General features: G+C 38.2%; 1 protein-coding gene across 3 annotated transcripts in view; it reads right to left on the bottom strand.

Annotated features, from left to right (window-relative positions):
• LOC106065847 (sodium channel protein type 4 subunit alpha B-like) overlaps positions 1–206 on the bottom strand; it is a 189,130-nt gene extending 188,924 nt beyond the window's left edge. For all 3 annotated transcript variants that reach the window (XR_008776829.1, XM_056022745.1, XM_056022746.1), the window contains exon 1: positions 52–206. The gene's annotated coding sequence lies outside the window, so the exon portion shown is untranslated. The remainder of the gene's footprint in view (positions 1–51) is intronic.
• Between the last annotated feature and the right edge of the window lie 14,491 nt (positions 207–14,697).

The following is a 14,697-nucleotide window of genomic DNA, read 5'->3' as shown; positions in this document are numbered from 1 at the left end:
TCATTATGTGTAAACATGTAAAATAAATATGGCGGAAGATTGAATACAAACTTTTAAAAATGAAGATATAGTCCAAGAATCACATATATAGTATAAGAAAAAAAAAAGGATTTGAACACACGAATTGTAGTGTGAGTGTCGGTAAGCAATGTGCTAACTAGACCTGACGAAGTTATGTGCCCTGAAGCATCCCCCGCCAGAGCTGGAATATGGTGGTCAGGGACCGGGTCGCGCGCGCACACACGCACGCACAGTCCAATAGTTTACGGGACGGTGCAACAGATCCGGAAAGCTGTTCAACAAGACGCCATCTTGCCGTGTGACGCCACATTCCGAGCGTCCAAGAGAGGCAAAAGGGGGAGGGGGGGATGCATAGGGTAGTGGGAGGGATAGACGGAGGAGGTATGAAGCGTTCACAGCTCCAGAGTTTGAGAGGAGGGAGAAGTGTCCCCGGGGCGAGGGAGGCAATCGACCAACTCTGTATTTATTAGGGCTTACCCTTTTATATTTTATTGTAATTTACATGGGTTACCTCCCTCTCTGTGTGTGTGTGTCTCTCTCTCTCTGTGTCTCTCTCGGGCTCTCATATGCTCCTCTCTTCCTCTTTGCGTCCCTCTCTCACTCTCTAGCCTTGTGTTTGTTCTGGCATTCAGATATCAATACTCAAGGATGGCGGACCGATCTGTGTGTGTGTGTGTGAGTGTGTGTATGTGAGAGAGCGTGTGTGTGACGAGGACAATGTCTACAGATGTGTGCGTGCTTCCATGGCGGCTTCTGTAGCACCACGAGGACGTGCCCGTGGAAGCGCGTGCTAGCCCCGCGTGCTGGGGTGGAAGGCGCCAAGAATAGGTAATGAGCTGACTATCGATCCGCAGTGAGTCTGGAAGGACAGTAGCGGGGGCGGGCGAGAGATGGCGGGGACAGGGACGAGAGAAGGGGAGATTATGTGTGATAGCAATCAAATCAAAAAGTTGTCTGCCCCTGTCCAGTAGGCGCCTTCTGCAAGCTTTGAAAGTACGAGCAAGAGAGCGAGGTAGAGAAAGAGAGGGGGGGGGGAGGGGAGATGAATTAGAAAAATATGTAAAAAGAAAAGCAAAAGAATAAGAAAAAAAGAGGGAGAGATCAAACTGCACCATAATTCTGTCCCAGGATAAAAGATTAGACTATTTGTGGACAATGGAAGGTCTGCCACACTTGACCACAGAATGTCCGCCATGTCTACTTGTTGGTCAGCGAACACTTAACGCAGTCAAGTGTTGTTATGTCTTTCCACAATGGGAGTTCCCTCGGCGGAGTTCTCTGACCATTATCGTTCTGGGACCAAGGGGTTCGGCAGTGATGCCTCTACTTTTTTTTTTTAACAAAAGTTCGCAACAGTTTTGATTTTGAAACTTTGCATAACATCAGTCTAACCCAGCACTCGTCAGTAGACAAACATCTAGTTTTTAAAAATATAATGGTCTGACCTTCACCCAGCCTCTGTCCTTAACCTCTCGAGTCAAAATGCATAGACACATAAACTATTTACACCAATTTATAATAATAATAATAATAACAATAAAAATACCTTCAAGGCCGTCAACATTCCTAGGAACATCCTCGTTACCAGTTAGAGGGCTGTACTACTGCAAACCTGCCACATCACCAGAAAATTCCTCAGTGGAAAGAGACTGAAATAAATTTTGTTTCTAGTAATTTTTTTTATATACCAACAAGGGAAATTAATACTTCAGTATTCACATATATGGCTAAATATGTGGGGTTTTGTCCTCTTAGATAGTTGTACATGTTTTTCCTCCCACGCCCATTCTCGGATCAAATTTAAACTTAAATCATCATTTATTGTACCTAAAAAAAACATTAATTAATTAAAACAATGAACCAGTTAGTATATTATTTATTGGTACTTTATTATTTTGTTTGACAAAGACAATATATATATATATATGGTTATAACTGGGGAGTTCTTCCCCTTATATAAGCTTTGCTTTCTTTTTAAGAATTTTTCTATTTTGCTTGTTTAAAGAATGAAACGAGCGTTCTTACATTAAGTATTAAATATTATGCAAAATGCAGAAGCCCCCCAAAGAGGTAAAGCCCCCTGGGCCCCCAAATGATGGAAAATTTCTAGCTACGCCCCTGATCGAAAATAAGAGCACTCTCGTCTTATAATTATCATTTTGCAATTTTTAAATATATAATCTAAAAAGATCTTATTAATCAATTTATTTAAATGCACATAAGATTAATAGAATCAACAGGCGTGAATTAGTTCGATCTCGGATTTTCGAAACATTATCTCAATGGAAACTAACAGGAAATGGCTTTATTTCATATATTTGCGTGAATATATATATATATATATATATATATATATTTCTGTGATTAATAGCTCATTCTAATTAAAAATCCGGGAAAAGGGTATTGCATTATTTCTAAACTTTGAAAGCTAAAAATCATTACTTTTTTTAAGACAGAAAAGATCGATTTTCCTAGATTCGAGGCGACTTACCTTACAGCTTGAAAAAGAGTTACGTACATAATAATAACTATATATATATATTCATTCATTCATTGGCCTCCTTCAGTCGTAGAACGACTATGGTTCATCTCAGAGCACACTCCCTCATGTGGCTGTGGAGCCCTATTTTGGAGAGACACTTTCGTCCACAGATAGCGCAGGTTAAGGTGCCTTTTGCTTCGGTGGTAGAGGAGCTGGCCGTTTTTTGGATTGTACGTTTTTCTCCCTGAGCTGAGACCCATGTACTTTCACTGTCCATAGCTTTCTTGGTCACTGTCTCTCTCCATCTGTTGCGGTCTAGAGCTATGTCTTCCCAATTGTCAGTATTGATGTTCACTGATTTGAGGTCCCGTTTTATTACATCTATGTAACGGAGGTGGGGGCGACCAGTTTTTCTTGTGCCAGTCGCGAGTTGACCATACAGGATGACTTTCGAGATGCGCTTGTCCTCCATCCGACGAACATGTCCAAGCCAGAGCAAACGGCGTTGTCTGAGGGCTGTAAAGATGCTGGGAATACCTGATCGCGCAAGGATCTCAGTATTGCACACTTTTTCTTTCCACGTGACATTCAAGATCCTACGGAGACATCTCAAATAGAATGAGTTCAGTTTTCTCTCTTGCATTGCGTAGGTGGTCCATGATTCACTGCCATACAGCAGTGTACTCAACGCATGCCTTGTAGACTTCCATTTTGGTCACCGTAGTTAGCTTTTGGTTTTCCCAAACTCTTGGTCTGAGTCTAGCGAATGTCGAGGCAGCCTTCCCTATGCGTTTTTTCATCTCCTCTTCTAGAGACAGGTCATCTGTAATTGTGGATCCCAGATAGCAGAATTCGTTTACGGCCTCCAGCTTGTTATCGTCTATGAGGATGGAGGGTGGTGCTGTAGCTGGTGGTCCCATAACATTTGTTTTCTTCGTGCTAATAGTCAAGCCATATTCTTTACAGGCCTGAGAGAAGCGGGACATTAGTGACCGAAGTTCCTCTTGCGTGTGTGCCACTACCGCTGCGCCATCCGCGAATAGCATATCTCTTACGAGGGTGGCTCTGATTTTAGTTTTGGCCCTCAGTCTGGCAATATTTAGGAGTTTGCCATCAAATCTGGAGATATAGATATAGATAGATATAGATATGTGAATTTATCTATAGTGGATACGAATGTGTTTCCGTTTTCCAGTCTAGATAGTAGTTTATTTAATTCGGACACTACATGAATTCGGACATTCGCTGTTTTTGTGGTCATTAAATAATTATTTTAATATTTATCATAAAACTAGCGCGCTGTATAATGTGCTTGTCCATTTTCCAATGATTCTGACCCAATTTCCTTCCATTTAGCTGTCTTTTTATGTAAGAAAAACGAATTTCAAATTTGTAAGTCATGTTTTTTTTTCCTATGTTACCCGGATGACTTTACCTCTTCCTAGGGTTAAGACTATATTTTTTGATTGGCTAAGTCTATACTAATAGGCCCGGCAATATTTATTCTGTTTTTGAAGCTGATTTATTTGATTCATAAGCCAAGTTGTGTGATTCCATACAAAAGAAAAATTAATAGGGTGTTTGAATTAAATTACGATTTTCTTACCAAAATTTATTTCGGACAGCCAGTTTTGGACATCAATCAAAATGATCTTATATTATATTTGTTCTTTTGTTGTTGTTTTTTTATAGAGAATAAATGGGCAAATGTTTGGAGTGAGCTTGGTACATTGAATGAAGTTAAATGCTTAGATCTAGACTTACTAGCAGATAGATCTAGATTTATATAGAGAGAATATAGAGGATTCAGCTATTTAGGCAAGAATGGCTATATCCTAACCTGTACTATACTACAAAATATCATCTGTATTAGAAATGTATTAAATTAGTAAAAAAAAAAACACACAAACACTCAACACACATCTAATGATGCAAACATAAAATAAGTCTAAAAGTCTGTGTAGAAGTCACTATCCCAGTGACCTAATTTTAGTAGAATAAGTGTGTTCATATTTTTATTTTTTGTGTTCGTGTTTATGCATTATTTCAAAAACATCTTAATGATTTAATGTGAGGGGCTATGCCTGGGGATCTTAACATTTAGTTAATGTTAATATAGAATTAAAATCTGAGTTTATTAATGCCTAAATATGGAGACTGTCCGAAATAAATTATGGTGTCCGGAATCAAATAATGTGGGTCAAATTTGTCCGAATTAAATGAAAACACACGGCCTCTTTGACCTTAAATATAATAACAAATATAGGTTAGGGGTACAAATATAAGTAGTCATCCTTATTCTCCTTAAACTAGAGAAGATTTTGATACTTCATTTTCTTTTCTATGTCGAACCATTGTAAAATAATGCGCTGTCAAAGTCAAACTTTCAAATTTGGGCCTATAGACTATAGGTGTCCGAATAGCATAAACTACTCTATATAGGTCTGTGTCCAAGCCCTTTCGCTTGAGCCACATCGAAATTTTTTAAAACTTTTACTTGCTAACGGTAATCTTTAAAAATGGCGTCTTTGACTTTAATTTTGTCTATTCATTTTCAAATGTCTCCCTATCTTCCGCTTTTCAAATCATTATGTTCTTGTTTCTTTTCGATAAGCCATACTGGTTTCTCTTTTTCTTTCTTACCTCATTCCTTCCTTAAAGAATGTAAACCGGATATTAACAATCAGAGTGTAAACAAAGAGCAGATTACTGCGATTATTTTTTTTTTTTGGGGGTAAAAATTGTCTATAAACAGAAGGGTCAAAAGCTTAAAGTTATCCCCCCCTGTTTTGGGAGTGTGATGTGTGTTATGTAAATTTAGATTACAAAAACTGCTTTCTCAATGTATTCTTTATTAATTAAAGTTATCTGTACTAAAATGTAGACACGATTTATTTATTTTATTAGGTTATCTCAGCTGCCATAACAATTTCTGAACAATGTTAACCTTAATTGTTGTGAAAACATGGTATTTATGGTCTTATGTGTTTTTTTTTTTTTTTTTTGGCAATGTAATCTTCTACTGAAAAAAAAAGATTTAAATACACATTGCTGGCAAAAAAAAAACAAAAAAAACTACCTGATGGACTTATTAACTGAAAACTAAAGCAAGAGCAATTCTATGTGTCTGCAACATGAAACTATAGACAACTAAAGGATCATGACCTATGAACAATTTCTGAACAAATGTGATCATGACCTAGGAACAATTTCTGAACAACTATGGTCATGACCTAGGAACAAATTCTGAACAACTATGATCATGACCTATGAACAATTTCGGAACAACTATGATCATGACCTACGAACAATTTCGGAACAACTATGATCATGACCTAGGAACAATTTCTGAACAACTATGATCATGACCTACGAACAATTTCTGAATAACTATGATCATGACCTACGAACAATTTCTGAACAACTATGATCATAACCTAGGAACTATTTCTGAACAACTATGATCATGACCTACGAACAAATTCTGAACAACTATGATCATGACCTACGAACAATTTCTGAACAACTATGATCATGACCTACGAACAATTTCTGAACAACTATGGTCATGACCTACGAACAATTTCTGAACAGCTATGATCATGACCTATGAACAATTTCTGAACAACTATGATCATGACCTACGAACATTTTCTGAACAACTATGATCATGACCTATGAACAAATTCTGAACAACTATGATCATGACCTAGGAACAATTTCTGCACAACTATGATCATGACCTACGAACAATTTCTGAACAACTATGGTCATGACCTACGAACAATTTCTGAACAACTATGATCATGACCTATGAACTATTTCTGAACAACTATGATCATGACCTAGGAACAATTTCTGAACAACTATGATCATGACCTACGAAAAATTTCAGAACAACTATGATCATAACCTATGAACAATTTCTGAACAACTATGATCATGACCTAGGAACAATTTCTGAACAACTATGGTCATGACCTATGAACAATTTCTGAACAACTATGATCATGACCTATGAACAATTTCTGAACAACTATCCAAGATTTTATATCTTTGTTTGACAATACTGTACTTGAAAATACTATATTAGAAACTAAGGCGGTGAAGCTGAAGAAGCGATTTACTCATTTCATTAGGTTTGTCTGGGTTTATCTAGGTTTAACGTAACACAATCAAATTAATAACTAAATACATGCACATTATTTGGCATCTGCTGTCATGAGCCCACTGTGGAAAATCTGGAAGAATAACATCAGCTTCCAAGTAAAACTTACAACTGTATTCAATACTGGTGTCCTACACCTATATAGTTGTGGACACTGACCTATGAGATAGAATGAAGGGTCAGAATGTACACACACACATACAGTTTTTTTTTCTTAAAAATACACCACTTTTACAACTATTCACTATTAATAGTAACAAACACGGGGGGGGGGTGGATCTTTATTAGGGGAGATGACTATTTACCATATTTTTAACACATTTATGTAAACAGTTGTAGATTTTTAATCCTCAAAATATTTTTTTTTAAATTTGTATTGTTACGTTATGTAAGTTCGGTTTTACTAAGTACTATATTTTCACACAATTTTTTTTTACCATTTTCTTCAAGTGAAAAAATCTATTTAGTATGCATATAAGTTGGTCATAATTTAAAACAACAATTAATAAGTAGTTTTTCTTATTATGGCGTGAACTGTAGCGGTATAATACGTGGTGCAGGGCACAAAGGAAAAACATTTTTTTTATTACGAAATGTTTTTTTCTTGAGGAATAAGAGATTGGCCCTTTATATAACAATTAGATCAATCAGATATTCAATATAAGTCATCAGTTAGGCCAGGTTGACATGTAACCTCACATTCACTTTCACCTATCCTTTAGTCTGCTGGACCGCTGGGGCACCACACAAGATCTGTTAACCTTTTCTCCATTCTTCTCTGTCATTTGTCTTTGATAGAATTTCATTCTGATAATATTGAAACCTGCCTTTTTACCTGCCTGGGTGGATCACTACTGGGGCCGATTTTCAGTTTGTGTGGAAACACAAACTGTCTTTGTAACCTTGTTTATATTGAAGAGGTATTTTTAAGCTTCTAACCCCGCTGAAGGGAGGTTTAAACTTAAAACCCCCTAAGGCTACGATCATAGCATTTTGAGTGTGTATTTGCTTTTTTTATATTGAAGAGGTATTTTGTAGCTTCAAATCCTGCTGGAGGGGGAAGTTTTAAACTCAAAACCCCTTTCGATACGCACATAGATTTTTGAGTGTTTAGTTTGCTTTTTTTATATTGAAGAGGTGGTTTTTAGCTCTAAACTCCGCTGGAGAAGGGTTTTGGGCCTAAACACAAAACCCCTTTGGGCTACGCTCATAGATCTGGTGACTTATATTGAAGAAGGGTTTTTATCGTAAATTTCGGAGGGAGTTTTAAAATAAAAATCTTCCTTAGCGATGCTCTTGGAATTTGGGGATTGTCGTTTGCATTCTTTTTTGTTTGGGGGGGGGGTAAACCGGGGCAAGTGATGGTTTAGTATTAAATCTCACCTAAAATAAGCAGAATAAAAGCAAAAAATCAGTCACTAAATTCCAATCCCTTCCCCCCCCTGCGGTGGGATTTCATTTCGGGCTACGCCCATGCTTGACATCCTTGTTCGCTTCTGCTAATTATGTAAATTTGTATGCATTTTTTTTTTAGCATTTAGCAGAAGTCTTGTCTACGCGCATCACTAAGTCAGCTAACTCTTCCTCTGTTATTTCCAGATCATTTATGCCGCCAATGCTTATGGTACCTCGCAATCTTCAATATGATCCTTTCAAGGGAGATTCGGTGATAGAAACCAGCCCTGTCTAACTCCAACTAAGGTTTTAAATCAATTTCTATGTTGATATTGAAGTGCATTGTACTGGTTGTAGAGGTTATGGAACTTTGTTGGGTTTTTTTCATGTTGTATTTTTCCACTGTTGCTCAGAGTGCTTTATTCTCCATGGATGGCTGCCTGGTCGTGCGGTCTGCGCGCTGGACTGTCGTTCGGATTTATCGATGGTCCCGGGTTCAAACCCTGCCCGCTCCCGGCCCCGGTCGCCCTGGGGGAGGCTTGAACTAGGAAGTAAACTATCTTCAACTCTGGAGGAACATCCGAAACATGTTACACAGTTTACAAAAATTTTACAAGACTCTGTCGAAAGAAGTCTTTCTTAAATCTTTCTGCAATCTTTGATGTGTATTCTTCTACAAGACTGATCACTTCATGATACATCAGCGACTTCTGGACTCGTTAGATCGCCATCGTTTGTCCAGTGTTATTTTAACGGACACTAGCCAATGCTTTGAGAATAAATATCTATCATTGTGGCGCTTGCACCCTCATAATTCTCTCGCTTCAGACCTCCCCTCCCCCCCCCCCCCCGTTATACAATGGGCACCCCATCGCTGCCCCCCTCCTACTAATCAATTGCAATACGTAAATAGAAATGGCCACAGGGGAGATAATTGGATAAAAACTAAAGGTCAGATACAGAGTTGTCTGTACTTTGCTGTGCTCTCCATCCTGCCACCCCTCCAAAAATATAAACCCACCCCCCGAGGCTCCGCTTACTCCATGCTACACTGCAATATAGTTTTCCCCTCCTCTGTCCAAGGGGGAAGGAGGCTCTACCAGTCAAGTTATCTAACCTCACGCCACCAAACAGCAACACCTACATTCGACCACTGTGATCGCCTCCCCCCCCCCCCCGTTCCCCACCCCCCATCCAACCATCACGCACACTTTCGCTGTCCCTCGTATATGTTTGTTGTTTAAATGTGATAAGGGAGATAAATCAATAAATTCTGGCAGCCGTTCGTAGTTTCCTCCCTGTACAAGCGAGTAGACCTACCAATTGTGTGTTTGGCTGGGCAGCTGGTTCAAGTGATCGTCCATAGCCAACTGTCCGATTCTGTCCTCCACTTAGGCATCTCTCTCTCTCTCTCTTTCTCTCTCTCTCTCTTTCTCTCTCTCTCTCTCCATCAATTGTCTCATTGTTTTTCCAATGCGTTGCTTGTTGCTTTGCCCTAACATTTTGGGCCAAAACATGTTCTTTTTTTTTGTCAGTTAAGAAGTATTGATACTGACTGTCAGGGACGTAGCTGGCCGTTGTTGGGTCTAGAGGACCTGGCCTACATCTACACTGTTTTTAATTCTCTTTTGTGATACCAAGTACTTTTAGTTTCTAAGTGACAGCTCTGTGGTAGACAGCACCTCCCTTAAGAAAACACTCAGTTACGCCTCTGAAAACGTTTACAATAGCCGTTCAGGAGGGGTGATGAAGGTACGTTCGAGAAGTACGGGGTGAAAGAGTTAAACCATCTCAGGATTCAGGAGGTGACAACAAAACAGCAAGGTCAAGGTGACAGTCTTGAGTCAAGTTGACTTAAAGAGGAACGTCTAGCCCCATGTTTTGGTTGCATGCAGTCATGGTCAGTCAGATTTGTAGCACCATACTTTGGTGCGTGCAGTCATGGTCAGTCAGAGTTGTAGCACTATACTTTGGAACGTGCAGTGATGGTCAGACAGAATTGTAGCACCATACTTTGGAACGTGCAGTGAGGGTCAGTCAGAGCTGTAGCACCATACTTTGGAACGTGCAGTGAAGGTCAGTCAGAGCTGTAGCACCATACTTTGGAACGTGCAGTGAGGGTCAGTCAGGGTTGTAGCACCATACTTTGGAACGTGCAGTGAGGGTCAGTCAGGGTTGCAGCACCATACTTTGTTACGTGCAGTGAGGGTCAGTCAGAGTTGCAGCACCATACTTTGGTGCGTGCTGTGATGATCAACCAGAGCTCCAGTTTCGGTGTTGTGATGGTCAGTCAATCTTTTAGCATTATGTTTTGGCTCTGCACCATGGCTTGGTTTGTCGGTCTTTTAGCACCTTGGTATGATACAAAGATACAAAGATAAAGGCACATTCCTCATCCCATATGCTAGGACAAATTTGTACAAATACTCCTTCTTCCCTAGTGCTATTAGAGCATGGAATGGGTTGCCTGAGCTAGCCAGGAAAACCAGTGACTTGGCAGAATTTAAGTCATTGGTTAATATGCATGACTAAATGCATGACGCGTAGGACGTAATCATCTTCTTTTTTGAAGTAACGTCTGTATTATATAAGATAAGATAAGAAGATACTGTGATGTTTTCTAGCTCCACTTGTCGACGCATAGGTGATGGTCAATCATTGTTTATAGCAGAATGCATTGGTTCTGAGATGGTCAGTCAGAGATTTAGCACTGTGTGTTGGTACTGTAATGGTCAGTCATTTTATTTATTTATTTATTTTAGTTGGAGCGTTCAGATGACTAGACCAATATATGAGATGAACTGCGCAGTGGTTTCCAAATCAGTGAGCTCTCCATATAGTTTAAAGCTAAAAGCAAGAGAAACTGGAACAGACACAAAATAGAGCAGTGAGACAAACGAATATTCACATTTGACTAGAGTAACACCTTTAGTAAAATCCCTAAATTTAGAAAGCCTTCAGGACAGAAGACTCAAAAGTAAAGTAGCAATTATACATAAAACACTGAACCAAAATCTTCAAATACAAAAACAAAATTTAATAAAATACTCAGAAAGACACAAAGATAAAGGCATATTCCTCATCCCATATGCTAGGACAAATTAGTACAAATACTCCTTCTTCCCCAGTGCTATTAGAGCTTGGAATGGGTTGCCTGAGCTAGCCAGGAAAACCAGTGACTTGGCAGAATTTAGGTCATTGGTTAATATGCATGACTGAATGCATGACGAGTAGGACGTAATCATCTTCTTTTTTGAAGTAACGTCTGTATTATATAAGATAAGATAAGAAGAAGATGCTCATTATGGAATAGATCCTCCCTAACAGGAAGGAAAGGGAGAGGAGGACCATGAATGATCGGTCACTAACTTTAGAGCTAAAAAAAAACCAAGCAAATTATAAATATATGCTTTAAAAAGACCCAACTAGGCTTATCTAAGGGGAAGAACGCGAAATCACCGCAACATCTCTCAATACTGCAATGTTTAACTCCTTTTTCTATCTAAAACAAAATTAATTACCTATCTGATTCCTTTTTATTTTTATTGATTCGTTAATTGTTATCGACCATGAATAATTGTGACATGTTTCAAATTGATGGGAAGTGGAAGAAACAAATCTGTATAAAATGTGTACCAGACAGACAGACAGACAGACGGAATGAGTCAAAATACACATTGTCAACAATAAGAGGGATAACAACGCAACTTGTTTAAAATTTTATCGGTGGATATGGAAAAGAAATACTGTCAAATGTTTCACCATATTTCTTGCTGTTGTTGCGAAGCTCAACCGAAAGCATGGCTGGTTTTGGAATTGACTGGTCAGGCACATGTTCTGCTGTTGTAAAGATTACAATCAGAATATTCACAGCTTATCATTAATCCTATCTTTTGGCTTTTCTTTCTAATCCATGCTTCTCCATTTTCTTTGTTTCTGTTGGCTTCCAGTATTGTGTGTTTGTTTAGAGGCTCTGTCAAAACAATCTCTTATCCGGAATAATCTCTAATCCAAATAGTACGATGCAGCAATCACGCGCCACGAGGAAGAAAGGCGACGCCTACGTTCGATCATGTGACCCCAGCGGCCAGAGTGCCATCGATTAAGGTCACTTCATATGTTGGTATGTTGTGAAGGAGGCCTGGTTCTAGATCGAGAATTTTAGATCCTGGCAGTAGCGTCTCGTATTTAGTCAAAATGTCCTACATTATTTATTTATTTTTCTATTGCTCGTCAATCATAATTGTGGCATACTATTGGTGTATTTAAAACAGTGGCGTCTACCTAATATTACAAATCACACACGAATATACTATGTAGGAATCCTAATTTTATCATCCGTATGTATTTATACATACATACATATAAATAATAAGGCTTGTCTTCGAGTCCGAAGATTAACAACAAGCAGGGCCGGTCCTACAGATTGCGGGGCCCTATGCGAAACGGATAGCGCGGGGCCTATTCTGGGTTGTGATAAGATTAATAAGTGAAATTTAAGATTTTGTATAAGAAAATAAATTCGTCTTTGCATTTTCTTTATAGTTTACTAAGTACAAAATCACTGTCAAATTAACTTTCCGAGCCATCTATAGTAGATAGTAGTTTTTCAACAAAAAGCTTATAGACATTCAGATACGCCTTTTAGATTTAATTTCGACTACCAAAATATCGCTTTTGGTTGTTTTTTAAGAGGTCGAGATAGATTTAGATCTATATTTGTATGCCAGTGACTATTAAAGTAAATGAGGAATTTGACCTTCTTGTTTTGGTTAAAATTCGCCTTATTATTACATTTTATTAAATGAAATCTGACAATGCCGTTTTTTTTTTAAATTGCTAGTAGGATTGGCGTTTTCCATATTGAATGACACCCAGATATGACAATTTTCTCTGTTTTTAAGGAGATTTGCATCAGTTTTCAGAAGATTTTTAATACTTTCAGGAGATTTTTATGACTTATCGTACATTTTACCATTTTAGGGAAGCGTGGTCGAGAGGCCAAGTGCGCTTGAACTTGGCTTGGCTACCTAGAAGGGGGCTCGAGATTCGACACCCGACTCGGGCAGAGTTGTGTTTACTGAGCGCATAAAGGCAGCACGGAAAACCAACTCCTAGATACCCCCTCCCCCCACTGGTCCACAAATGAGATTGGACCAAAAGCGCTCTGAGCATGCTATAAGCATGAAAGTAGCGCTATATAAAAGCTATAATAGTAATTCCAGAAACTCTTTAATAATAAGTTAAAATGGTTTATTTTAATAGTTTACACCTAGAATTCGCGCGGGGCCTATGAAAGTGCGGGGCCCACTGCGGCCGGATAGGTTGCAGTGGCTTAAAGACCAACTGAAGAGGTTTTGGGGTCAGACGCGGAAACCGGTGTTATACTTTTTTTTAGCTTCATAATGCTTAAAAAACATACATACGAAATTTTAGACATATATTCTTTGTAGTTATTTAGATATAAGTAATTTAATGTGAGTTTTAGGGACTATTAAATTTCACAATCTCGAAGCCATTCGAGATCAGTATTTCCCAGCCTTGATAACAAGTGACTAGCTTCCCTTTAGATTCAGCTCGGCTTTTGATGAACTGGTTTTAAGCCTGAATTTAAAAACTGAAATTTATGGAAATTTTTTGTTTACTTACTCCATATGCAAACTATGTAGGTCACAGATGGGGCTGCGTCCCACGTGGATATACTGCATCCCTCGCTAATCTTTGGACTCGATCGAAGACAAGCCTTATTATTATTATGCAAACTTCGTATGCAAACTTATCTTCTTAGGGAAGCGGCATTAATGGTTCACTGCATCAGTGGATTAAAGATTTTCTGATAGGGAGAGAACAAACTGTAATAATAAATGGCTCTAAATCAACACCGATAACAGTAAACTCAGGTGTACCTCAAGGAACAGTCTTGGGTCCACTACTATTTTTAATTTACATAAATGATTTACCAAATTGCATTAGTTCAGGAACAAAAGTCAGATTATTTGCAGACGATTTCATGATATATAGAACAATAAAAACAACACAAGACACAGAAATTTTACAAAGACAATTAGATGAATTACAGAAATGGGAATCAAATTGGAGCATGTCTTTCCACCCAGAAAAATGTCAGTTGTTAAGAGTAACAAAAAAACTAAAACAAATTAATTCCACTTATCTTATTCATGGCAAACCAGTAACACAGACTAAAAACGCAAAATACCTAGGTGTTATAATAAATGAAAAACTGTCATGGAATCCACATATTGATGAAACTACAAAAAAATCAAACAAAGCATTAGGATTTATTAAAAGAAATTTCTATAAATCAAATAAGAACATAAAACTAAAATGTTATTTAACCTTGGTTAGGCCAATAATAGAATATGCATCCTCCGTTTGGGACCCCTCAACTCAAAAAAACATTAAAAAACTGGAACAGACACAAAATAGAGCAGTGAGATTCATAACAAAGGAATATTCACATTTGACTAGAGTAACACCTTTAGTAAAATCACTAAATTTAGAAAGCCCTCAGGACAGAAGGCTCAAAAGTAAAGTAGCAATCATACATAAAACACTGAACCATAATACTCTGAAAGACACAAAGATAAAGGCACATTCCTCGTACCATATG

This window comes from Biomphalaria glabrata, chromosome 3 (genome assembly GCF_947242115.1).
Source record: "Biomphalaria glabrata chromosome 3, xgBioGlab47.1, whole genome shotgun sequence".
NCBI classification, from domain to species: Eukaryota; Metazoa; Mollusca; class Gastropoda; family Planorbidae; genus Biomphalaria; species Biomphalaria glabrata.
Note: the sequence above shows the minus strand (reverse complement) of the source record. Positions and strands in the feature narration are given on the sequence as shown.